At 45.4% G+C, this 25,581-nt stretch overlaps 2 long non-coding RNA genes across 2 annotated transcripts in view; one reads left to right on the top strand and one right to left on the bottom strand.

Moving 5' to 3' along the window:
• The window catches only part of LOC103793941 (uncharacterized), a 66,282-nt gene extending 55,684 nt beyond the window's left edge, over positions 1-10,598 (bottom strand). Inside the window, exons 1-3 of the long non-coding RNA XR_013519096.1 lie at positions 9,210-10,598; positions 8,433-8,509; positions 7,728-7,887 (exon numbers count right to left, since the gene is read on the bottom strand). This is a non-coding gene — a long non-coding RNA (uncharacterized LOC103793941). The remainder of the gene's footprint in view (positions 1-7,727; positions 7,888-8,432; positions 8,510-9,209) is intronic.
• Positions 1-14,168, top strand: part of LOC118154667 (uncharacterized) — a 30,474-nt gene extending 16,306 nt beyond the window's left edge. Inside the window, exon 3 of the long non-coding RNA XR_004744861.3 lies at positions 13,689-14,168. This is a non-coding gene — a long non-coding RNA (uncharacterized LOC118154667). The remainder of the gene's footprint in view (positions 1-13,688) is intronic.
• Positions 14,169-25,581: the final 11,413 nt, after the last annotated feature.

The following is a 25,581-nucleotide window of genomic DNA, read 5'->3' as shown; positions in this document are numbered from 1 at the left end:
GACCATGGGCTTCTGCAAGCATGAACTAAATCATAAACCTTGTTATAAACTCTTCACACTTAGGAAGTTCCAGACACAAAAATCTGTGAAACTGAATTAAATTATTTGAGTTGGTTTGACCCAAGGAGACTCAAAGCAATTCCCCAGAAGCAATGCTGCCTCTGTCCAAATTCCCTGTCTCTGGCGTCAAAATTGGAGAACAAGTGTTTCCACTAAGAGTTTTCATTTGGTCCCTTTTCCCAAAGAGCTACCTTTCTCGGATGGTCTGTAACTATCTAGAATTCCTTTGAATGATCTGTGCACATCAGAGTCCACAAGAGCAACAGCAAGTGGAGAGAGCCATAAGCCTGAAGCCACAGAAGTTGCTCAGACACCTTCGCCTAGGATCAGCCCCTTCAAGATCTATCTGATCCCAGAGCATGGTTCCTACCGAGTCTCAGTTCCCCAAACTGAGATTGAAAGGACCACGGTAGCAACTCACACGAGCCACAAGGTCATTCGCAGCTGAGTCCCAGCCACACTCATTCAGCCTCATCGGCTGCCATGCCCAGATCATGTGCTCTTCCAGGCTGGTACCTCCACCTATCCATGACTTTTTCATGTGGGGTCCTTTGGTGAGCATGCCCTCCCTACCCTGTACCCCACCCTACCCTCTGTTCCTGTCTGCCAAAAAAGCCCTGCTCACTATTCAGACCCAGTATCAAAAGTGCCGTGCAGTGCTCCATGACCCTTCAGGAAGAAGCATTTCCTCTGGCTCCACAATTGCTGTCTCATTTAAATCTGTGCCATGACATGTGTTTCGCATGGGGCTTAATAGAGAGCCTCATGAGAAACACATGTCATTTGAGAAACACACATAATATATAATATATTATATATTATATATTTTTATATACATATGTATTTTGAGACAGGGTCGCTCTCTGTCACCAGGCTCTGGAGTACAGTGGCTCACTGCAGCCTCAAACTCCTCAGGCTCAAGCAATCCTCCTATGCAGCCTCCCAAGTACCCAGGATCACAGGTGCACACCCCCACGCCTGGCTAATTTTCATAATTTTTGTGCAAAAATTAGCCCGGTGTTTCACCACATTGCCTAGGCTAGTCTCATGCTCCTAGGCTGAAACGATCTGCCCACCTCGACCTCCCAAAGTGCTGGGATTACAGGCGTGAGTCACTGAGCCCTGCCTATACTTTTATCTTATACTGACAAATCGTCATTGTGTATAGGTATGAGACAGTATGAGTGCACATGTGTGTGTGAGGTGTATTGTGGGACTGTGTATGAGAGAGTATGAGCATGTGTTTATATGTAAACACTTTTATATATAAAAGGTGTATGTGAGTGTGAGAGTATGTGTGAGTGCACGTGCATACATGCGAGGGCACATATGCATGTATGAGAAGGTGTGTGTGAGAATATGTATGAGTTGCATATGCATGTATGAGATGTATGCATGTGTGTGAGGTGCATGTATGTGTATGTGTGTAGCTCATGTTTATTGAGCACTTGCTTTGTGCCAGGCATTTTACTTATTAGCAACAAATAAGCTCACAGAAATATCAATTATTTCCATTTTTCAGAAAAATTAATAATAAATTAGATACAAAGAGATTAACTTGCCAAGGGAGCAGAAAGTGTGACAATAATTCTTGTGTGTGCAGCTCCTAAATTTACTGCTAGAAATGGCTGCTTCAAGATTCTTTCCCACCACCATGTCCCCGAGATCTGAAATCAAGGGCGGGGGGCGGGGAGAGAGTGTGTGTGTGTGTGAGAGAAAGAAAAAGTGCACATGACTCAGTAACCAGGAAATGAACACTGGGCAACTTGGGCAGGGGCCAGAAAGCAGAGTAGAAGAATGGGAACCACACAGAGGTCTTGCGGTTCCCAAGCATTCAACCAAGCTGGTGTCTGCAGAGCACCCCTCTTGAGTTGGGGCTGAGTGGTTTCCAGGCCTAGAAATCAGCCTGATACCAGAAGAGTGCCAGTTGGCCTGTAAGCAGCAGCCATTTGTTCCTGGTTGAAGCCACGCCACTTGGAGTTGTCGGATCAGCAGATGTCAGGGCAGGGGTGGGGCCGCAGGAGCCCAACTGAGCAATCAACCCATTATTAGTTACTCAGGCTTCCAGGGGAGCTACAGTGGTTGTTCTCAAAATGAGGCCCCCGGATCACAGACAGCAGGATTCACATGGAGAGCTTGCTAAATCGCAGATTCCTGACCCCCATCCTCCTGGATCACAGCCTCTGGGTGTGACCTTGAAATCTGCCTTTTTAACAAGAACCTCTGGTAATTCTGATTTTCTCTCAAATCAGAGAATCACCACATATAGACATGCATAATTGTCTGTCTTAGAGCATAAAGAATGATAGGCTGAGCATGGTAGCAAACCTGTAATCCCAGCACTTTGGGAGACTGGGGTAGGAAGATGGCTTGAGCCCAGGGGTTCAAGACCAGCCTAGGCAACATAGCGAGACCCTGTCTCTGTTTTAAAAAAAAAAGGAAAAGAAAGAGTGATGAAAATAGATTCTTTTTGTGAAATTAATGATATTCACAATACATGGATTGGCTTAGAAATATTTAGGATGTGAACACATGGAGACCTGGGCTGCACCTAGGATGGCTTCTGGAACTCGACCCCCCAGCAGTGCTATGTCCAGCCATTGGTCAAGAGAATCTTTAACTGCCTAATGCCAATAATCAGGGAAACTGTCTCCTGCCTTTGGAATTGGGTTGTTTCTGCCTTGAATGAACTGACGGAGGTAAGAGGATCTATAAGGACAGGGATCGGGGACTCATTTAAGCTATCGAAGCAGATGTCTGTTTGATCAGAATGCTTATTTAATAATCATAGGTACGAATCTGGTCTGAGGCTCACTTTCATTAGAATATGCTGGCAGGGATGAGAAGGAACAGCTAACCTCACCCAACTCAAGCTTCCTTGGCTCTACCATGAACCACTGAAAAGTACCCAACAGTTGTGATCAAACAGATTGACTCCGGTTGGCTTGTAACAAGACAGACAACCCAGTAGTGACTTACTATGGGACAAGCAGAAGACACGTCTTCAAGTGTTCACAGTTGTGGCTGGGGTACTCCAGACCATGATTCTGATACCCACTCAAAGAAGTGTGAATTATCATTATTCCCATTTTAAATTATGAAGACTCTCATAATTTAAAAAGTTCTCATGGCTGGTTGGTGACCCTGCATGGACTTGAACTCTGATCTCCAACTCTCTACACCTTGTTTTGGGTTGTTTTCCCCATACCCTCTAGTCTCACCCTTGCCTTTTCCTTTCTGAGGCAGCTGTTGAGCAAACCCAGCCAACCCCATGAGTTCCACCCCCACTCCTGCCAAGGCTGCCATCAGAAGGCGGACAGGCCAGGACAGTAAAAGGGCACACTGGCATGCTGCCCTGAGAGCAGCGGGTCATGGGCTGTGCCAGGGCTAGGCGCCAGCATGAGCTAAATCTGCCCCTCCCTTCCTGCCCGCCCCCCCAACCCTGGCCAAAGTGGTGGAGAGCAGGAGACTAAAGGAAAGAACACGTTAACCATCAGCAAATATCATGAGAGGTGCGAACATAGAGAGCCAGGATATGATGTGTACCCACTTTCCAGGGCACCCAGGGCTAGGCTGGGTAGGGGCAGGAGCAGCTGCTACAGGAACAATTTATCAAAGACAAGAAAGAAAGATGAAGGTGGAGAGAGCCTGACCCAAAAAAATGAAGATATGGAATTGCAGGGGACAGGAGGTCGGGACACAGCGGTAGAAAGGCCTATGAGATGACCTGCCTTGAAGAATTTTCAGCCTCACCAGACCCTGGCAGGGAGGGCTCACTGCCCCAGCCTCTTGGCCGAGAGTCCAGACTAGGCTGAGTGGAGGAAGGTCCCCAATACTGCCTCCCAGAGCTGAGGGGAAGAAAGAAAGGCTGACCTTTGAGGAGAGGCTTGGGGTGGGGATGAGGAGACAAGCCCTCTACCCTGAAAGATGTGCCTGGCCGCAGAATCTAGAATCCTGGCCGACCCAGAGCCTCACCATGTGTTTGTTTTTGCTTCCGTGGTGACACAGATAAAGAGTGGGGAAAATAAACCAATGAAACATGCAGAACTCCTCTCTCACCTGCCTTGACCCTGAAGAAAGCAATCCCATTGGCAGACTAGGGGCTGGAGGGAGCATACAAGTTCAATAGCAGACTCCAAGGTCCCGCCACCACCAGCAGTAACTGGTAACCTGCTCCACCTCTTCCCATTCCCATCCCCTGGCTTGAGAAAATTGTCAGAGTAAGCTGCCCCTGAGATGGGCACCAGCACGGGTCACTCACTCTCTGGCAGTGTCGGTCCATCGCCTTACCTCCACAGCTGTCAGGAAGACTCTTTGAGAACAGGCTCTGGTTACAGGGCATAAACAGGCCGCAGAATCACCTGGCCCTGGTATGGCCGTGCTGCTGGTGCCACTGACAGATCTGTGGTCCTGGGGCCTTATTTTGAGAACAACCACTGTAGCTCTCTTGGAAGCCTGAGTAACCAGGGGGTGGGGAGAGATGACAAAGATGGAGGAGAGATTGCAAAGTGGGATGGCCCCTCTCTCTGTATGCCACCTCCTCCTCTTCTTCCCCACTCATCTGAATTTACTCCAAAGAATACAGATCTTCCTTCCCCGGAGTGGTCATGTGTACCAGTCCCTGTGACCTTGGCATGGGCCACAGTGCTCATGAGCAGCCCATCTTCCAAGTCAATTGGGTCAGAACCAAGCTGTTTGAGACCAAAGACCATTCCCTGTCATTGCTGTGCAGACACAGAGATCTGTTTCATTGGAGCAACAAAATCTACGTATTTGTTCCAACCCTAATCAGTGGGATGAAAGTTTCTATCTTTTTAGCTCTAGGAGACCCTTGGTGTACCCAAAATGGGATTCTGAATCTCTAAGTGCTCAGCCAAGACCTAGAGCTGATTACAGTGAGTGTGCAGCGGGGGCTTCCAGAGCAAATGTTGCAAACCCAACAGAAGACCACTCATTCTGGAGGAAAAAACAGAAATGCAACCGGGTTTTCTTACTGAAGGGCGGCCCTATATCCTCCAGAACCAAGGATTGCTGGGGCTGGAATTCTACCTGGTGATTGGGAACTTCAGAAAGCAGATAACATCTTGGGGGCCCATCCAGGTCTATAAATTGCTAATACAGCGTGAATATCCCAAACAGAGTAGAAGAAATCATGGGAAGCTGAACCAAATCGTATAGATCCAAGGAGAGTAATCAGCTATCAAAAGGGCAGAAAGACTGGCTGGACTCAGCCTTAAGGCCACCTCAAGGCTCCTAATTGGCAGGCTTGTGGAATTGTATCTGTAGCTCTCACTTGATAATTACAGATCAATCTCAGATCAGGATAATATGCTAGATTACCACTATTCAATGGCTGTGGAACTTTGGGAGTCTCCACCTCTTTGCTAGTCTGTTACCTCCTAAAACATGAAAGGATCTCTAAACTGAATTCAGCCACATGTGAGATCAATCTGCACATATGAGTGATGCACAGCCTTCATTATTTTTAAGATATGAAAAGACAAGGGTGACTAGGAGAACAGGTCTTCAGAAACTGAGAATGTGGAGGATCACTCCTGAATGGAAAGATCAGAAAGAAGAGGAGACAAGGAACAAAAGAACTTCAAAAGACCACGCTATGGGATCCGGAGTAGGCACTGTGCATTTCCAACAAGGCCAGGCCAGACCAGGCAGAAATTCTGTGGTTTTAGCTATGCAGCTACCAAGGTCCTCTGCTTTCTATCATTTGTGAAGTAAGTTTGTGCAGGTTTGAAGTGTAGTGTGTATGTGTGTTTTAAATTGGCTAACTTGAAACTTCCTCCCCCCAGATTCATCAAAGTATCAACGTATGACTTACTCAGAATATAGGTCACCGATTTATACAATGTTATTGCAGGAAAAGGCCTTTGAGGATGCACACTTGCAGACGCACACACACACACCCCCCCCACACACAGAGAGGGGCTTAATAAATGCATATTGAATGAGGACACTTCATTACAGAGTTAAAGAATTATTCATCTATTCAACAATTATTACATATCTATTGTGTGCTGGAACCTGAGTTAAAATTAGGCCAGTTGCACATCTGCTAGAGCGGAAAGAAAATACTTGATTCAAGGCTGTTTAGCAATTTAATCAAAAAGCTAAACTAGTTTTTTAAAGCCTTGAATGTTATTTTTTCCCCTATACTTGGACAGTCAGGCATATGGGCCTTGGCATAAAAATGTTCCAAATCCGAATTGGGGTGAGGCATGTGGCTAAAAAGACCTTCAAGCACTTCCAGTCCTTTCCACACTCCTGGAAGATTTTTAAGGAAAAAAAAAAAAAAAAAAGGAAATATCCTTTGGTTTCGGTATGCATTCTCTGTACTTGCATGGTTGGCCAAAGAGTCTGCTAAAAATATACAAAAGAAGGTGGGTGGGAAGGGGGAATACAGAGAGAAAATTGAAAAAACAAACCTCGTTCCTTGCTGGCTTCCTCCCCCAACAAATTCACCAAAATGTTTAAGCATGTCACTGTTTATCCCTCTTTTTAGCCAGTTTTTGGCACTTGACTTGGATATATACTGTCTTTTAAATAAAAGGGGAAAGGGCCCTCATTTTTATTCTTCTTGTTGGGCTCAAGAGTCTCTGAGACTGAGAAAAACTCTCTAGCTTCAAGCAGGTCTTTGTTCTGATTTTGCTGCCTCCCAATAGCTGGAAGGCAGGCTGGGGAGTGGTGGGAAGGCTGTTTGAGCCAATGCCCATTGTGCGGGTAGCAGAATCCACCAAGATCCTGAAGGTATAAGGGAGCCAGTTTAGTAGAACTTCCAAGGACCAGTCAGCTGGGAATACCTAAGTCTCCAGTCTCTCAGGTTCCAGGATCTGTCCATCCATGTCATCGTTGGAGTTTGCCCAAAGGGAACAGAGGAAAGGAGCTCAGCAGGAGCTAGTCCGGGAGCTGGGTGGTTGGATCATTGGGCTTCTTGGAGTTTGCTTCAGCTCTTCCCTTTCAGCAAAGGTTACTGGAGCAGGCTAGGCCTACTTTGGCTAGGAGAGCTGAGTCATGCATGGGAAGAGAGCAGCAGCTATAAATTATCCTGTGTGTAAGGCTGGCTTTCTAAAACTCTGGCTTTGGGCTTAGAGTCTTTATTTATATCTCTCACAGGAATATTTTTCAAACTCATGGCCATGCACTCTGTATTGCTTTGGGCACACTCCAAGCACCTGGTCTCCTCTATGATGAGTTCTGTTGGTGACAGTCCCCAGGGACCCTGGGCCGGGGCTCTGAATCCGCTATCACTCACACCCACACATATACCCCCTCGCTGCCAAGGCCAGACCCCATCTCACACATAGAAGCATGTCCAGCTTCATTGGCACAGTGTTGCATGCAGACACAGATGACACTGAGCCAAACTCACACACACACAAACACACACACACACACACAAACACACACACTTTCTCTTTCTCTCTCCGGTTCTCCCCATATGCAAACTACTACAACCCACTGGTTCTCTGGCCATTTCAGAGACAGTCTCTGCTCACTGTGAAACCTGCCACACAAAAGAACACTCCACAGGCTGAAGGACCCCTCCAGCAGTCAGATGCCCACCTCTCTGGCTGAGGTGTATTTTGTAACTGACTGAACAAATTTTTTATGTGCTTTGGTAAATTTGGTTTGCTTGTTGTTGTTACTCATACCTTACAAAGTGGATAGCGAGGTGCCGTAAAATAGAAGCTGTCACGTAATTCACCCTCTTGAGAACAATTTCTCTGGCCAAATCTTCACAAATCAGAGTGAAATGCCATGGAGATGCTGGTCCTCCCTCTTGGATTACCAGGCAAAGAGAAGCAAAATTTCCTGAGCAGAAGTGAAAAACGGGGCAAGGTTATCTCTTCTAATAAATGTGTATGCTCCACAGGTCTGTCCTTAGTCCACACTGACATTGTTTGTGTACCTTCCAGCTCCCTGGCCTTTTTTTTCTCTTCCCTCCTTTGTAATTAGATTATTTTTGATAGTTTGATAAATTAGTGATTGTTGTTTATTTCCCTCAGTTTATTTACCATTACTTGCTTTTATCAAACAAAGTCTCTTTCAGATAGATAGAAAGTATCTCATTGTGGCCACTTTCCTGGGAGACACAGGGAAACAAAACACTTTGCCTAGGACCACATAGGGCAGTGGCTGTGATGGGTTTGAGTCCAACACCTCCAGACCCTGCATAGCAACTTGCTTCTGGGATGATGATCACAGGTCCCTCTAATTCATCCAGCCCAAATTCTATCCTCTGAGCCCTATGTCTTCTTATCCAGATGACATAGGACTGACCCCAACTCCCATTCACCACCTTTCTGGGAAGCGGTACTCCTAGACGCTGAGGCTAGATCTTATGGGGCTGTCCTCACCTGTCAGTAGAAGGGATGGTTAGGGCTCTACATGGGGTAGCAGTGACCCTACTGTTGATTGCCACAATGCCAAAAATCTGAAAAAAAAGTCAAAGTTCTACATTAGATTAGTGTTCCCCAGTTCCTCTCTCTTCCCACCTGATTTCCCCATCATAAGCACATGCTGTTGACACATATTTTATACTCTTATCCCACCATGATCTCTAGCTCTCTTCCAAGCACAGATATATACTTACAGATACATAGATATAGATATCTACAAGGAATCACTTTCCAGCCCTGGATCATCCAACCATCTTTCTACTACCATTCAAACATTATCTAAATTTCTACTTCTTCCACCAGCTTTTCCAGATATCTTTTTTTCCCCTCAACTACACAAAGCACTAATTCCTGCCACATAGATCTCATGGAAATGTTTGCACCTCATCCTTCCATGGCGGTTCAATGCTTACAGTTTAGTCATGCTTTGCCTGCAATGGGGCACATGCTGGACAGCTCTATCTGCCCCTCCAAGCCCAACCTTCTCCGTCCTGCTGAGTCTCAGGAGGCCCTATCAAAAGGAGTCCCTTGCCCTACAGTTTTCATTTGGATTTGGCCAATGGGAGGCACTATCTGGAAGTCAGAGAGAACGAAGAAAGGGGAAGCCGGGAATTGACTCCCTCATTCCCTCCCTGCTGCATTGGTCCAGGTTGTCTGGGATCCTTACAGCTCCTGGCATATGGTCCTGTCTATAGAGCTACTGTATTAGTTTCCTGTGGCTGCTATATAACTTACAGCAAACTTGGTGGGTTAAAAACCACAGCAATATGTTCTCTCATCGTTCCAGGAGGACAGAAGTCTGGAATCAAGGTGTTGGCAGGGCCATGTTCCCTCTGGAGGCTCTGGGATCGGCAGGATCTGTTCGCTGCCTCTTCCAGCTGCTGGTGACTGCCAGCATTCCTTGACTTGTGGCCCCATCACGCCAATCTCAGTCTCTGCGGTCACATTGCCTCCTCCTCTCATCTGTGTCTTCTCTTCTATCTAAAATCCCTCTCTTTCATTTAAAAAGACATTTGTCATTAGATGTAGGGCCCACTTGGATAAACCAGAGTAATCTCGTCCCAAGATCCTTAACTTAATGAGATCTGCAAAGATCCCCTTTCCAAATAAGGTCACATTCGTGGGTTCCTGGGATTGTGGGATGGGCATGTCTTGGGGAAAGCGTCACTCTTCAGCCCATCACAGCTTCCCTCTCTGGGCGCCAGTTGTTGCTCTCACCCCTTGCCCTTACTAGCCCTGGGGCCCTGCACTATCCTTCATAGGGTTCCCTTTATCTCACCCGTACCTTTGTGAACAACCTTTTTATTACTTTTATTAAACTCACTTCTAATCACCAGTTTGTTTCCTGACTGGTACAAGCATCTTGAGCTCAAAGCATCAGGTAAAGCATCTGTGGGGTTCACTCTATGCACTCTATGCAGAAAGTAAAGATTTCTGATGATAATGACAAAAATGAGAGGAAGAACTTCAAGGGAGAAGGGGCCCAGCCCTCAGGAGCAGCATCCTGTCAAACACTGAATAGAATTCCTCCCTAAATTCAGTCCCGGGTATGAAATGAAGGGGTAGAAATAGAACGATTCTAGGTTCTTCCCAGACCCTTTTTGTTAAGACTATTCCATATTTCAGCAGCAGGCAAACAACCAAGTTGTCCTGCAGTCCTGACTCCAATGGCTTAAATGGTGGGTCTCAAACTTTAGCATGCACCCAAAGGGCTTGTTAAAAGGCAAACAGTGGTGGCTCACACCTGTAATCCAAGCACTTTGGAGGCCAAGGTGGGCAGAGCACCTGAGATCAGGAGTTCAAGACCAGCCTGACCAATATGGTGAAACCCTGTCTTAAAAAAAAAAAAAGGTGAACAGCTGGGCCCCACTTGCAGAGTTTTCAATTAAGTAGTTCTGGGTAAGACCCAAGAATTTGCATTTCTAACAAGTTCCCAGGGGATGCTGATTGGTGTGTCTGGTCCAGAGACCAAACTTTGAAAACCATTGGCTTAAAATATATAACAGATTTACTCTCGTCGGGCACAGTGGTTCACACCTGTAATCCCAGCACTTTGGGAGGCCGAGGTGGCTGGATCACCTGAGGTGGGGAGTTCAAGAACAGCCTGACCAACATGGATAAACCCCATCTCTACTAAAAACACAAAATTAGCCGGGCATGGTGCTGCATGCATGTAATCCCAGCTACTCAGGAGGCTGAGGCAGGAAACTTGCTTGATCCCGGGAGGCGGAAATTGTGGTGAGCCAAGATCGCACCATTGCACTTCAGCCAGCCTAGGCAACAACAGTGAAACTCTGAAAAAAAAAAAAAAGAAGAAGAAAGAAAGAAAGAAGAAAGAAAGAAAAATTTACTCTCTCATTAAAAAAAATAATAATAAAATAAAAAGCCCTGGAGATGGTGGCTCCAGGGTTGGTTAACTCAGTGGCTCAACCAGGTCCAGGATCTGGTTCCACTCTGCTCTGCCATCCTCAGCATGTCAGTCTTGCCCTTGACTAGGTCCTAGCAGCTGCAGGCTGGGTCCAACAGTTCCAGGCATCCCTTACAGTCTGGATAGTGGCTAGCAAAAGAGATTAGCCTTCTTAAGGACTGAGAATCTTCTAGCCTCCTTCCATCATATTTGCCAGGATCACATCAAATGCTTGTGCCTAAACCAATTGTTGTCAAGGAGAGGAGGAACAGCAATGATTGGCTTATACCCATCAGTCATGGAAGGAAGAGTAGACAGCAGCTATGTTGATGGGCTCTGGTGACAACAGAGAAAAGGAGTACATCGCCTCCTGCTTCAGTCTTATGCCTGCTAGAGTACTTTTTGAGTGTTGTCTGTTGGGCAAACATGTTTGGGAATGCTACTTGGAGGAGTGGGCATAGGACGAAGGACAGACAAAGCCTAGTGGTCTGTGTTTAGGTGGCAGTGACACGTAGCCCAAGTAGAGAAACAGAATCTTTCCCTGAGTTGCAGCAAATAATGCTGTAGGGGGATTTTCTTTCTGCAGAAGTTGCTAAGCAAGGACAGCTGGTGATTATGTGGCTCCTAGGAGATGAAGGCCTCTGGGAAGTACTCAAAATTCACCAGCAGTCAGAGAAGCACAGATAGCAGAGAAGAGCAAACAGTAACTGTCACAGCTCTTCCCTTATTTCTGTGAGGCATCTCAGTGCCCTACACATCTCTGGAAGAAATGTCTCATTTGTCTCCACTAATTGGAACTATGTTTCTGTTCTCTGCCACCAAATAAGTTCAGATTTAGACACTGGTTCTGTCATGAAGAACAGAGAGAAAGAAGGTCTGAGAACCACATAAGGGTGGAGGTAGCTAGAACCACCTCAGCTCCCATCCAGAACCTCCACTCTTGACCACATCTTCCAGACTGGGAACGAACAAAACAGAATCAATCCCCACCTAAAACCCCAGGACCCAGTATACTCCGTGATTGGCATGCAAGAAATGCGCAAGGCCCCTAGGGCCTTCAAAGACAGGGCAGAAACAGAGAAAAGCCAGGTTTAATGAGGCACCACCTTTCTTTGCAAAAGGAGTACTTGTGGCCACAGACACTGGGGAGCATAAGAAAACAGTCTGCACTCTCAGAGTTCCCCTCATTCTCCAACAGCTGCCAGGGTGAGGGCTGGGTGAGGGCATCCTCCTGCAGGTGATGTGGACAGAGGATTTCTCCAAGGGTAGATTTCACGGGGAAGAGGGCCAACTCCAGACCCAGACTAGGTTTCCTCCTGGGACTTTTTCCCCTCTAGGCAAGAAAGTTCCTCATGCATGTGCTAAAACAGAAAGTCGCTTCCTTGTTTTATTTATTTATTTATTTATTTATTTATTTTTGAGACTAAATTTCACTCTTGTTGCCCAGGCTGGAATGCATTGTCATGATCTTGGCTCACTGCAACTTCCCCCTCCTGTGTTCAAGCAATTCTCCTTCTTCAGCCTCCCATGTAGCTGGAATTACAGGCACATGCCACCATGCCCGTAATGTTTATATTTTTAGTAGAGATGGGGTTTCACTATGTTGGTCAGGCTGGTCTTGAACTCCTAACCTCAGGTGATCCACCCACCTCGGCCTTCCAAAGTGCTCGGATTACAGGCGTGAGCCACCATACCTGGTCCTAAATTTTTTTATTGATACATAACAACCTCCATATTCATGAGGCATGTGTGATATTTTGATACCTGCATATAATGTGTAATGATCAAATCAATACATAAGGTATTCATCACCTCATTTACATTTCTTTGATGTCGTGAACATGTCAAATCTTCTCATCTAGCTATTTTGAATTGTACAACATATTATAGTAACTGTGGTCACTCTACTGTGCTATTGAGTACTACAACATATTCTTCTAGCTATATGTTTGTACGCATTAACCACCCTCTCTTCCCTCACTCCCTACCCTTCCCAAACTCTGGTAACTAGCAAACTACTCCCTACCTCCATGAGATCCACCATTTAGCTCCCACATATGAGTGAGAACATGCAATATTTGTCTTTCTGTATCTGGCTTATTTCACGTAACATAATGACCTCCAGTTCCATCCATTTTCCTGCAAACGAGGAAATTTCATTTTTAGGGTCAAATACTGTTCTGGGTGTGTGTGTGTCTGTGTGTGTGTTACATTACTTTTAATGGCAAAAATCACAGTTACTTTTGCACCAACTTAATATATATCATACACATACAGATATATATGTATCACATTTTCTGTATCCACTCATTTGTTGATAGACACGGGTTGATTTCATATCTTGGCTATTTTGTATAGTGCTCAAGTAAACCTCGGGATGTAGGTATTCCTTTGGTATACTGATTTCTTTTGGATAAAACCTAATAGTGAGACTGCTGGATCACAGAAAAGACAATTCTAAAATCTGAATGTTTGTTTTTAACAATCTTACTAGTAAAGTATGCTACCAAATCAGCAAATTCTACTAAGATAGAAGTCCGCTCAAATAATGTTTGCATTTCCAATGACTCATTAAGTACAATAATTACAACAATTACGTTCACTTCTGTTGCCCTCACGCTACTTAACTGATTCACATACTCTGCCCCCAAAACTGTGCTAAGCACTTAACACAGAATTCACATACTAATGTGTGGGGTATCTGCATGACCCTGCCATGGAATATGAGAAATAAATTGATCTCTGTTTCCATTGGCAATGGAATGATAACAATTTTCCCTTTCCTTTTTCCTTGTTGCCATCTGTAGATCTATACCCATTAGAAATCACAGCGAGAAAGAGAGATGGGGAGGAGCTCAACAAGAGGCGAGAGATAGGAAAGAAGCATTACAGTTTGGCAAAAATGTGAGTCAGGGACCCTCCCTTTTTCTAACCCCTGGAAGCTCTGGCTGGAGCTCATCTTGCCTCCAGATGCAGAAAGTAGATTCTACACCATGGGACCGCTGTCTACAGCCATATCACCGTGAATGCACACAATCTCAGAAGCCAAGCAGGGCCTGACCTGGTTTGTACTTGGATGGGAGCCATCACAGCGTCACTTTTGAAATCCCTGGCAAATAGATTACATAATAGTTGGGCCTATTGTGGGTTTTTGGCAAGAGAAAAATAATAGAAGAGAAAGAGAAAGAGGTATGTGTTTCTGCTCCTGTTGAAATACCATTTGTCCTTTAAGACTTCCTGCTCTGTGAAGTTTTCTTCAAATTCTGTCCCATCCCACTCACCCCTGTCAGACTTAACTACTCTTCCTCCATCCTGCCATAGGCATGTGTGATAAGAGAAATAAAAGAAGACTATCATTTTCTGTGCATAGTGATGGTACCTGTATCTAAAGCAGAGTGCAGAAATGTCCACAATTCTCTTCCCCCTACCTCTGTTAAGAGCTGGAGCTCTTCCCCACTGCTGGCTTTGGCCTCGTAACTTGTTGTGGCCAACAGAACACGTCACGTGTATTCCAAGCCTGTCTTCTAGGGGCTGTGCAGGCTGCCTTTTGCCTCATTGGGACCCTGCCCCTGCCACTTGAACAGGCCTAGGTCTGCCTGGGAGAGGATGAGAGAGTATGCAGAGAAAGGCTCCAGTCATCCAGGCTATCACTTCCCAGCATGGCCCATCAGCCAGCCTACAAACACTTGAGCGAGTGCCGCCAGGAGCCACAGAGCCCAATTCGATTCGGCACAACTCCCCTGCTGGTTTGCAGACTTGGAACAGTGATGAAGGAATGTTGTCACACATCACTAACTCTGGGGTAGCTCATCAGGCAAAAGCTAACTGATGCAGGTTGCTGTCCCCCACTACAAGGGAATGCCAAGAGGGCTGTTAATCTTAGATCTCTCTGTGTCACCCCTCCACTAATATATTCTTGGGACATTCCTGATTCTCAACCAAAGCTCACAGACCAGAGAGGCATAGAGTGCAATGGAATGGAACTGAACGGTTGATAAAGGGCGGAGCACCCACAAAGAACGCTATGCATGCACTAATGGCACTGCCTGGCTCTTCTCCATGTCCCCAAGGCAAGAGCTTGGGAAAAAGGTTACCTGATCTCCAATGCCTTTGTCTGTCAATTCATTCAGGGCTGGATTAATCCCTGCTCAGCTTCTCCTCCACCTCCCCCAACCCCTGTCCCCAGTCTGGCTGCTCGAATGATGTAAGCAGTAACCAATCTTACAGTCGGGGCAGTCAGCTGGCTGGCTCACTTCCTCATCCATTAAGGGAAGGCAGGCACTTTAGAAAGAACTGGAAAATATGACCAACCACCCACTCCACTCAACTCCCCCCCCTTGCCCCAGTCTCCTCTCCATGTCACATACACCCTAACCTCAAGAGACTGGAGCTGGAAAGTATTTAAGCCAAGGAAAGAAGAAACTGGAATTGTAGCCCCGCATGGGTTGAGCCACGAGATTCCTTTGGGCATGAGAACCAGTCTTGGGAGAGACAAACCAGGGCAATCTGGAGAGCCCCACCAGCTACCCTCCCCCTCATTCTTGCCACCCTCCACTCCAGGGGCTTTTTCATTTGGTACCAATGAAATGGGTATTCAGGAGCCAGAATGTCAGCATCAATGGTGGGGAAGGAGCCACACAGAAGATCCCCATCCCTTATCAGAAGTTGCTAGACTCCCTTACAAGGGCACAGTGGGACCCAAAGTTGATGACTTGAATGAATATGGGCAGACCAAATGTGGCCTGTTTGCTGAGTTCAGGCTTTTCATAACCTGTCGACAGTTACGCTATTTCTTTCTGTATCTACTATGAGTGGAGAATTCCACCACTGAAGAGTCAGTCCTTACTGCTTTGGAAACTTCTGCTGTTTCAAAGTGCCCAAGAAAAATGCACAGTAACACCTTCAGATTGGCTACTCACATGCTATAAGGTCTTGGGCAAGCCCCTTTAATCTTTCTATGCCTTAGTTTCCTTATCTGAAAAGTGCAGATAAAAATCCATCCCTACTTTACAGAGTTTTTTGAGTAAAAGAAAAAGATAATGTCAATAAAACTGGTTGCACAATAGTGTGTAAAAAATATGTGCTGGATGGGATCTCTGTTCTTTCCACTCAGTTTTGCTAGGAACCTAAAATTGCTCCAAAAAATCGTTTATTAATTTTTTATAAGTGCTGGACAAATGAATGTGGAATGCATAATAGATGGCTGGGCCTCTTTTATTCAGTGCTTACAGGCTGTAGAAAGGAAGATCGAAGTTGATGGTGGCATTTTTAGCTTTTAAAAAGGTGGGCACCTTTTTTTTCTTTTTGAGATGGTATTTCACTCTGTCACCAGGCTGGAGTGCAGTGGCATGATGTTGGCTCACTGCAACCGCGGCCTCATGGGTTCAAGCAATTCTCCTGCCTCAGCCTCCCAAGTAGCTGGGACTACAGGCATGCACCACCCTGTCCAGCTAATTTTTGTATTTTTAGTATAGATGGGGTTTCACCATGGTGGCCAGGATGGTCTTCATCTCTTGACCTTGTGATCCACCCACTTCAGCCTCCCAAAGTGCTGGGATTACGGGTGTGAGCTCCGTGCCCAGCCACAGGCTATCAGGCTATCACTGACCAGCCTGACCCATCAGTCAGCCTACAAACATCTGAGCGAGTACAGCCCAGAGCCACAGAGCCCAATCGGATTCAGCAGGACTGCCCTACTGGTTTGCAGACTCCGGAGAAGTGATGAAGGAATGTTGTCTTAATCCCTCAGAATAAGGGGATATAACCTAGAAATGGTTATTGGTGGCCCCAACTTGGAGATAAATTTGCATGAGTGATGAGAGACAGCATTTTAGAAGAAAAATGGATCTCATCATTCATGTGTGTTTCTGCCTAGCTTAGGGCTAACCACTGAGAAAGTGCTATTCAAGAAAGGAAGACACTGAATGGGTGTCTCTTACTCTCTGCCTGGCACATGTTCTTCTACCTCTGAAAAATGCATCCCCCTTCCTCTGGGATGTGTTCCTTCCACCTTGGAAGAAGCTTCCAATTGTGAAGATGTGCCTCCCTGATCTCAGGTGAGGTGCAGGGCCCAAGGAAAGCCAATGCTTCCCTAAGAGTTTTTGAGTTAGACCTCAGGTAGGGTGGGAGGGGAAGGCAGTTCCTCCTTAGGGTAAAAACACCAGGTCATGAAACTTGGCTGTTGCTGGCACCTTCGGTTCCAAAAGAGAGCCCGTCTGAGTAGATAAAACTAGCACATGAGCAGAAACCAAGATGGGGGACAGTGAGTCTGATCTGCTTGTCTCTTCCCTGTTCCCTGTTGACCCTGAGGCCAGCTGCACTCTGCCCTCCCTTGGTTCAGTTACAGGAACCAACAAATCCCCCTTCTAGCCTAGGCTGGCTATGGAAATTCTGCCATTTGTGACTAGTATAATCCTGGCTACTATAACTCTGTCTTTCTCCCTCAAAAACAATATAAGTCACTGGGAGAGAAGACATTATAAATAAAGCAATTAGAAAGCCATTCAAAATAGCACTAAATTGGGTAATTTTGAATTAACTCAACCTTGCATCTGTTTTTTCTTTTCTTTTTCTTTTATTTTTTCTTTCTCTTCATCTGTCTCTCTTTCTTGGCATTTTTCCCCAGCTGGCCGCTGAAAATGTGAAGATGAAAACACACACATGCAAAGCTTGCAATCTAGCAATGAGGAAGCCATAAATATAACTTGCGATAGTATGCAATTTATACCTTGGAGAGGTACATAGCAGCACCAGGAAAGCATAGAGGAGGGCTAATTTATTCTGAATGCTAAAGGAAGGTACTGTCGAGGCAGGGTTATTAAAGATGAGCTCTAATGGGTTTTGTGAGAGAACCAAGACTGGGAGTTTACAAGAATGTAGATGGCATAAAGGAGATATCAATCCCAGAAGATTCCAGGGATGACTAAAAACAGCAGGAATCATAGTAGAGGTGGAGCCTGAGGTTGTTTAGAGCCCTGGGCAGCGCAAAGAAGCAGATGTCTTGTTCCCACCTCAGCCGCCACCTTAGCAACCATATTCAGATGCTCTGCTGTTAAGGGGACCCTCTGCCTGGCCCACACTCTTCTTTCTACTGCCAACCTTTCCTTCTCACCTTGACACCGAAGGTCCTGTCCCACTTCTCCTTGGTTTCACTTACCCACAACTTCAGCTTAGGCCCATTAGACAACTTCTCACCATAAACTGGCACATTCTCTGTGCTTTAGCATCTGGTAGGGAAAAGCAGACAGTACCAAGCAGGATAAAGCTCTACACACCAGGGGCTGGCAAACATGGCCCGCGGGCCAAATCCAGCCCACCACCTGTTTTTGTAAATAAAGTTTTCTTGGATCACAGCCCAGGTCACTCATTTACATATTATCTGTAGCTGCTTCTGTGCTACCGCAGCAGAGTTGAATAGTTGCAGCCAAGACCAGTTGGCTGACAAAGCCAATAAAATTTACTATGTAGCTCTTTCCAGATAAAGTTCCCAACTTCCACCCTGTACCACTGCTTCCTCTGAACGTTAGACTCCCCAGTACCAACTTTTATAGCTGGATTAAACCTTTTTTTTAATTTTTGAAACACGGTCTCAGTCACTCACCCAGGCTAGTACACAATGGTGCAATCGCAGTTCACTACAGCCTTGAACTCCTGGGCCCAAGGGATTCTCCCACCTCAACCTCCCAAGTAGCTGGGACTACAGGCACAAACCACCACACCTAGCTAATTTTCTCTCTCTCTTTTTTTTTTTTTTTTTTATGTAGAGACAGGAGTCTTTCTGTGTTGCCCAGGCTGGTCTTAAGCTTCTGGGCTCAAGAGATCCTCCTGCCTCAGCCCCGCAAAATGCTGCAATTACAAGTGTGAGCCAGTGCACCTGGCTGACTAGACATTTTAACGCATCTGTAAAGAATTGGCACTTGGGAATAAACCTTCTTAGACCCTTGTCAAAGAGGACTAAGTAGAAAATGTAGTCACTAAACTGGCTCAAGCCATAAGACTATTTTTACACACAACTAAAAAATATGGAAAAGCAACTCTTGACACTTTTTTTCCCTTAGAACTTTTTAGGAGAACTCTTTGGTGCCCTCTTTCCTTTCAGGGAACACTCAGGTCAGTCATAGGACATTGTTTCAGAAGCTTGAAAGATCACCTGCTACCCTTGAGTCCTGCACAAATATCTGTTGCAGCCCGTACCAGGGTGGCGAAGCTATTTCAGTTTCTAAAGATCTCCTCCAAAGAGCATTTCCTAGCCTTCCTCCTCTTGTCTTACTCTGGAGTTTAGACGCATCCTCCCCCTTGCCCGCCCCACCCCCTTCCTGAGCACCTGTTGCTACAACAAAGAGAAGCGCAGGGTTGGAGTTTCTGGGCTAGTCCAGGTGATAAACTGAGGCCATTCAGAGGAGATAAAGCCATTTGATGGTTGAGCTCTTTTCAATCATCAGGGAAAGCGCTGGGTGGAGAGAGGCATTCAAAAGAGCTCTATGGATATAAAAAGGTGATTACCACTAAATGGGAGACCTGTCACTAGACAAAAGCACTCTCCCAGCCGAGGAGCAGGCGACTTAACGGCTAGACTGCAGCAGGCAGGGTGGGATTTGTGTGGCTCTGGACTCAGACAGTTGCAGCACTGCTAAGGGGACAGGCCTTCCTGCGTCCCTCAGATCTAGTGAGAGAGGCCCTAGGCTGCCATGGCAAGGACTCCCCTGGGGGCTCTGTCAACCTTGCCTAAGCCGTGAGTGACTCAGACCGAAGTTCTAACACCCTTGGAAGGCAGGTCTGTGTGAACTCCTCGAAGACCCAAAGATCTGAGGTCTGTGAACATAGCCAGTTTGAATGCTTAAAGATCAAGGTTTAGCTCAGTGTTTCTATTTGCCAGGTTTTGCTATTCTAGATCAGGAATCAGGTACCTTTTTATGTACAAGACCACATGGTAAATATTGTGGCCTTTGCGGGCTGTGCGGTCTCTGTTGCAGCTACTCAGCTCTGCTGTGGTTGTCTGAAAGCAGCCATAGGCATGAATAAATGAACATGGCTATATTCTGAGGAAGCTTCATTTATGGACATGGGAATTTGAATTTCATATAATTCTAATGTCACAAAATATTATTCTTTTCATGTTTTTCAACCATTTAAAAATTTAAGTCATTTTTAGTTCATAGGCTGTACAGAAAGGAGCAGCAAGGGATGGATTTGGCCCATGGGCCATAGTTTGTAAACCTTTATTTTAGGGGGTTCTATTTGGGAGAGAAAGAATTACAGGGACACACTGTTTGATGTAGCTCTGTGCTACACTTGATCTTAGCCAAAGGCCGAGAAGCGATGATTTAGCTCTATGAAGAGTCCTAAATGTATCAACTATGACCAATAACTTGCATATACACAGCACCTTAATGTTAACAAAAGGCATCTGTGCTGTTATTCAATACCCGCTGCAAGCCGTGCATTAGGAATTATTATGCCAATGTCTAGATGAGGAAACTGAGATTTGAACCAGATGCAGCCAAGATCACACAGTAAGTGGGAGGACCAAAGTTTGAATATAGTATTCCACCTCCAAAGGCAGAGCTTTTTCTACTGTATCTTGGGGGAGCTTAGATTGTCCATCTCACCAAGTGTTTATTAGGGCCTGAAGGCAGCAGATGGGGATTAACACCTGGGCAAAGACACAGAAGAAGGGGAGTCAGGACCTCCTGGTTGCTTCATGTTTTCCTTAAGGTCATGGACACTAGGGAAATTGACAGCTACTGTTCTCATTAAGAGCAGAGCTGACCATGCCCAAAGACACAGAGTAAGCAGAGTCCTCCGACGTGGTGTAGTCACTCGGCCTGGTCACCGTGGCTGTTGCTTGGATCCATAAATCTCCAGCAGGTCAGCATGTGTCTCTGGGGACTCAGAAGTCAGCTTAAGGCCTTTCTCCGATGCCTGATCAGGAGCATTCCATGGCAGAGTAGGCAGCCATCTACATGGAATGATATCAGGGACCCTAAGAGAATGCCCTACCCCCAAACAGTCTTCCACCTGAGTCACTACAGCTTTATGCCATATTTTTAGAAAAGGCACTGGACACAGGGCACTGGGTATGGCTTCTTGTCTCCACTGTGGTGCCACCTTGTGATCTAACCTTTGGCCAGTTCCTTCCTGTCTCCACATATCGGCTTTCACCTGTGAGATGGCGTAGTCATGGCAATGTGGGGAGGGTTTGATGGTGGTTTTTATGTGGTGTCCAACATGGTGCCAGCAACACAGTAGGATCCCAAGAGGTGTCTGTTTCTTCTTGTCCTGTATCTTCATCTTCATGTCTTCTTGTCTGTGCTGGTCTACCTGCCTTTCCTTCCACTTCATTTTCCTGGTAAGCCTTCCCCAACCCTCTGTTCATTACAGGCAAACACCTTGAGTAGTCACTCCCTCACTGGGCAATGTTATGGGTTGACTTGTGTCCACCCTAAAAAGATATGCTGAAATCCTAACCCCCGGGACTCAGATCCAAGTACACTCTTGATGAAGCTTTGCTCCTTGTCCTGCATTTTCCAGCTCTATCGTCTTGGTCCTCCCATGAGAGTCGTGCGTCAAGATCTTGACCACTCTCCCCATGACCCTGCCATCTCCTCTTTCACCTCATAACTTGCTTCCTACTCCCACTGCCAAAGTCATCCAGTCATTTTCATCACCTCTTTCCACATCTTCACCTCCTTCTCCACTCCAACTTACTCTTTTTGCCTCCTTCTGTCTGCAGAACCTGGGAAAAACCCTCGGCCAAGCCATCAAGCCTCACAGGCCTTCTTTCAGGACTAGCTCTTCCTGCCCTGGTTTCCATGCATGGCACCGTGGACCTCCCACTCCTGAAATGCCTTCGTCCTCAGACTGTCCAGGTGAACTCTCTGCCCTACTTCTTCCATCCCAGACCATGCTCATCATCCCCTTCCTTGCCTTCCCTTCCTCCTCTTTCCCCTTAAACAGGGGCATGTGCTAAAGTCCAGTCCCCTCTGAATCTCCTGCTCTCTCTTCCTTGTAAACCTAACCCTTCATGGCTTCCACCCTCAGTTTTACATCAGTTACTCCAAAAGCTATAGCTACACTCCTTCCTTGGTCAGATAAGCCAATTGTCTACCCATATTTCTGCTATTTTATATCACAACTGCCTCAGATTGAACATCTCTCAGCCTGAACACAATGTCTTACTCACCAAATCACCCTCTTTCTGACTTCTTGACCCCAGTTCATGGTAGCACCATCCTCCTTGTCATCCTAACCTGAAATTTCACAGAAACATCTGACCCTTCACCCCTGTTAAGTCCCCCAAATTCAGTCAGCTGGTATTTCCTTCAAAACTTCTCTCTCACTTCTTCATGGCTATTTATTCTCATTGCCACCGTTCTCCCTCATCAGGACAATATAAATAATCATCACACGCACCTTTTCCCTCCTGCCGTGGAAGCTTTGCATGGAGGACCTCTTCCTTCCTAATCTACTTACTCCTTATCCGTCATCCTTAGCTCTTCATCCTACCACCACTTCCTCAGGGAAACCTTTCCTTCCCATTTTGACTCTAAAATCCACACTCCTCCATCTGACAAAAAGTAGAATAACCAGAATATGTAAGGAGCTCAAACAACTCGACAGGCAAAAATCTATTAATCACATTAAAAAATGAGCCAAAGACTGAATAGACGTTTCTCAGAAGAAGACAAATAAATGGCAAACAGGTGTAATCCCAGCACTTTGGGAGGCCGAGGCAGGTGGATCACGAGGTCAAGAGATCCAGACCATCCTGGTCAACATGGTGAAACCCCGTCATTACTAAAAATACAAAAAATTAGCTGGGCATGGTGGCACGTGCCTGTAATCCCAGCTACTCAGGAGGCTGAGGCAGGAGAATTGCCTGAACCCAGGAGGCAGAGGTTGCGGTGAGCCGAGATCACGCCATTGCACTCCAGTCTGGGTAACAAGAGCGAAACTCCGTCTCAAAAAAAAAGAAAAGAAAAGAAAAAGGGCTCCACATTGCTGTCATGAGAGAAATGCAAATCAGAACTACAGTGAGATATCCTCTCACTCACTCCTGTTAAAATGGCTCTTATCAAGAAGACAGGCAATAATGAATGCTGGCAAGAATGTAGAGAAAGGGGAACCCTCAGACACTGCTGGTCTACATTAGTACAGTCACTATGGTGGTCCAACAATCCCACCGCTAAGCATATGCTAAAAAAAAAGGAAATCAGTATATCAAAGAGACAGCGGCCCTCCCACACCTATTGCAGCAATATTCACAGTAGCCAAGATTTGGAAGCAACCTAAGTATCCATCCACAGACAAACAGATAAAGAACACGTGAAACCTTTGCACAATGGAGTTCTAGTCAGCCGTAAAAAGGAATGAGATCCTGTCCCTTGTGACAAAGTGGATAGAATTGAAGGACATTATGTTACATGAAATAAGCCAGTCAAAGAAAGGCAAACGTCAAATGTTCTCACTCACACGTGGGAGTGAAAAATTAAAATGATTGAACTCATGGAGACAGAGAATAGAACGATGGTTACCAGAGGCTGGGAAGGGTAATGGATGGGTGGCGGAGGGATGAGTGAGGATGGTTAGTGAGTACAAAAATATGGTTATATAGAATGAATAAATCTAGTATTTAAGAGCACAAGAGGTGACTGCAGTCAACAATAACTTATTGTACATCTTAAAATAACTAAAAGAGTATAACTGAAATGTTCATATGACAAAGAAATGATCAATGCCTGAGGTGGTGGATACCCATTTACCCTGATATGATTATTACACATTTCACACTATTATCAAACTATCTCATGTACCCCATAAATATATATACCTACTATGTACCCATAAAAATTAAAAACATGCCCTGTTATAGGAATTCATAGTCCCATGTTCCTCTCCAGGACTTACCATAGTTGAGCTCTTATATTTTGTGTGTGATGATTTGATTCAAACTGGCCTTCTTACCAGACTGTCACCTCTAGAAGTTGAAATCATGTTTGTTTTTTCTCATCACTGTCTCCCCAGGGGCAGGGTGCCCAACGTGTAGCAGATGCTCAATACACATGTGTTTTGTTTGTTTGTAAGTGAAAGCAAGTTTACTAAGAAAGTAAAAGAATAAAGAATGGCTACTCCATAGCCAGAGCAACCTCAATACATATTTGTTTTGAATTAATGGCTTTATCCATGGCACTCTCTGTCACAAATTGTATTTTGGAAAGGTGACCACAATATTATTTCTGGTTCCACATGCTGCTCCTCCACCAATTGGTGGATTCTTCCCTTCCCCTTGAACTTGGGCAAGATTTTGTGACTGTCTTGATGAGCGGAATTAGTAGATAGGACCTCACATGACTTCTGAAGCTCTGTTGCAAAAGGCATTACCATTTCCATTTCCTAGATCTCTCAAAATGCTTGTCCTGGGAACCCAGCCTCCATGTTATGGGGAAGCCCAGCCTACGTGGAGATGCCATGGCCATGTTTCTGGGAGATAGGTACAGCAGAGGACTCAGCTAAACTGCAGACAAGTGAGTAAACAAGCCTTCAGATGACACCAGCCACAGCCATCAAGTCGTCACCAACTTTCGAGTCTTCTAGCTGAGGCTCCAGACATTGGAGAGTGGAAACAAATCAATCCTGCTATACCCAGTCCAAATCTCTGACTCACAGAATTGTGAGCATGGCAAATGATTGTTTCACGCCACTGCATTTTGGGGTAATGTGTTACAGAGCAAAAGATAACCCAGTCACTTTCTCATTTACACCTGCAGTGCCCCTGCCTGCCTGTAGGAGGCAGTGTGTGATCCTTGGCTTGGCCTTCCAATTCCAACCTCTTTGTCTCTATTTATCGCCCTCTGGAGGAAGCTACTGCTCCAGCCCATTGTTCCACCACTATCCTCTGCCCCTTTCTCCCTTTATCCTGTCCTCATGTTGCCCGGAATGCAATGACCTCACCTCCAGCCTCACCAAAGTCTCCCATTGCCCAAGGCTCAGCCTCTTCCCCAAAGCCTCTAGAAGATCCCAGGTAAACAGCACTCTCACTCTTCCTGCAATCTAGACTTTCATTATCCAGTAACATCATTTTCTAAATGGAAAGATCAGAATCCATGGTCTTATTTTTATAATTTGGGCATTTGCCTTCATGGAGAATTTCATACAGAAATTAAAACTTACATCCATGTAGTGATATATTCAACCAATAGCCTTTGCTGCAAAGTATAAGATTAAAAACCTCATAAAGCAGGCGTGGTTATTATTTTACAGATGAGGGAACTGAGATTTAGAAAGATTAAATAAATTATCTACAGTCATATACTTAATATTTAGTGGAACCAGGATTCAAACCTGCATCCTCTAAGGCAGACCTTAATCACTGCTTGACCTAGTAATTAAGTGGTACAATGTTATAGTGTGTTTTCCTTTTATAAATTAATTCGTTATTATAAAAAGTGACAGATGCACATTTAAAAAAATGTCAAATAGCACCCAAGAATGCAATGTAAAAGTGGGTCTGTCTCCAAATCCAGACAATATTCCAGACTCCATCCAGTTCTTTTGTGCATTTCCAGAAATAATATGTGCACATGTGAGCATCTCTTTCTTACATAGAGAGGGCATAGTATTTACAACTTTTTCTCTTTATAATATCTCTTGGCAAGCATTACATGTGGGCATGTTTAGAGTTCCTATATTCTTTCCCTGGCT

The sequence above is a fragment of the Callithrix jacchus genome, chromosome 6 (assembly GCF_049354715.1).
Source record: "Callithrix jacchus isolate 240 chromosome 6, calJac240_pri, whole genome shotgun sequence".
In the NCBI taxonomy this organism is placed as follows: Eukaryota; Metazoa; Chordata; class Mammalia; order Primates; family Cebidae; genus Callithrix; species Callithrix jacchus.
The sequence above is the reverse complement of the archived record's forward strand: the minus strand, read 5'-3'. Positions and strand labels throughout refer to the sequence as shown.